This window comes from Eimeria mitis, genomic scaffold (genome assembly GCF_000499745.2).
Source record: "Eimeria mitis Houghton genomic scaffold, Emh_scaff1126, whole genome shotgun sequence".
Taxonomy (NCBI): domain Eukaryota; phylum Apicomplexa; class Conoidasida; order Eucoccidiorida; family Eimeriidae; genus Eimeria; species Eimeria mitis.
Genome location: NW_013567744.1, coordinates 2,236 through 3,986, shown reverse-complemented (window position 1 = coordinate 3,986; position 1,751 = coordinate 2,236).

Genomic DNA, 1,751 nt, shown 5'->3' with positions numbered 1-1,751 from the left:
CTACAAACCCCTGAACTTTGATATGAACTTGTATAACCATCTAGTTGAGAAAAAGTGGAATGGCGGGTGAGGCTATCATCCCTTTGTCCGCATCACTACGCCGCAAGTTGTGCGGTGGCCCGGGGGGGTCGTTGATCCTTTTGTTTGCTCCATTGGCAACGGTGCTCGAAGCCTAGCTTCTTCAATTCCTAATTTTTTTCACGTGTCTGCAGTCTTGAATTGTGTGGCTGCAATGCAACTTCTGATGGAAGACATCCTCATATGCACGCACGACCTAACTTTCTTTGCTGCATCTTTTTATTTCTTTAGACACCCATTGAGCATTTGTATCAGCCTACTAAGTGACCACGTGAATGCTCCCTGTGCTAACTGCGGACAGACAATGACAAACTAAATTTCATTGGCTGCATGCACTGACACTATAGAGAGTTCTTTAGCTCTTACTTAACCTTCCACAGCCACCCTGCAGACAATAAAACAATATTACAGCTCCCTTGTGGGTTTTACAGGAGCAGTGGGTATCAGCAGCAACGCCAGAGACCGGCTTAAAGGGTTGTTTGTTGTTAGGATTTATTGTTTAGAATAACGAACGCAGATAATACAAAAAATAGTATCAGCATTACACCCCACACCCTCCACCCCACCTCCGATTGCTCATTAACTTATAATAACACAAACTGTAATTATTTATTTTAAACAGCTAATTAAACATGAATAAAATAAATAAAAATGATATCGTTTTTGACTTGCCGGGTGTCATCTTTCTACACAGACTATACTTTTCTGCACGTTCTCCGGTGTATATGCAGTTGCCTCACATTTATCGAAATAGCATTAAATACAATTAAATATAATAAAATAACTAATAAATAAATACAAAAACTACGAAAATTTAGTAAAGCTTCTCGATATGTGTGTGTCATCTTTGTGCAGGGGATTCAGTTTCCTCTTCTTTCTATAAATCATTGAGATAATTCTGAAGGTATTACAGCCAAAAAAATAAATAAAAAAACAAAATAAAGTAAATAAAAAGAATAAAAAGTAGAAAAAATTGGTTACACTTCTCGATTTGTGCGTGTCATCCTTGCGCAGGGGCCATGCTAATCTTCTCTGTANTAACAGATGGCGCTCCCGAAGGAGGCCACCCAGTATACCGCAACTATCTGTATGCAAACGCCCATCACGGGGGGCAGGGTCACCTGATCAAAATTTTTGAATTCTTAATGTTAGAGTTAATTTCGCTTTTTTATTTAATTTAATAGGGTTTTTTGTTGTTTATTTTCTTTTTTTTTATATTTAATATATTTATATTTATACGCGGGGTGGGGTTTGAACGCGGGAAGAGGGTGACAGAGCACTGAGGCCGCCGAAACCCGAAACCCTACACACTAAACCCTAAACCCTAAACCCTAGATAATAAACACTGCATTATAAACCCTAAAACCCTGAATATATAAATGTTAAACACTAAAACACTAAACCCTAAACCCTAAACTCCTCTTTGATGGTGTTTATTGCCTCTGTAATATCTATTGCTTTGTTATACAAAGACGAATGAGTAGAGGGCTATCTATCAGCAGCAACAAATAAAAAAAAAACAAAAACAACAAAAACAACAAAAACAAAAATAACAACAAGAACAATAACAATAACAATAAACTGTGTTTTTATACAGCAACAAATAAGACAACGACACTAACAAGATAACAACAAAACTCTGAGTGTATATACAGCACAGATAAAACAACAAC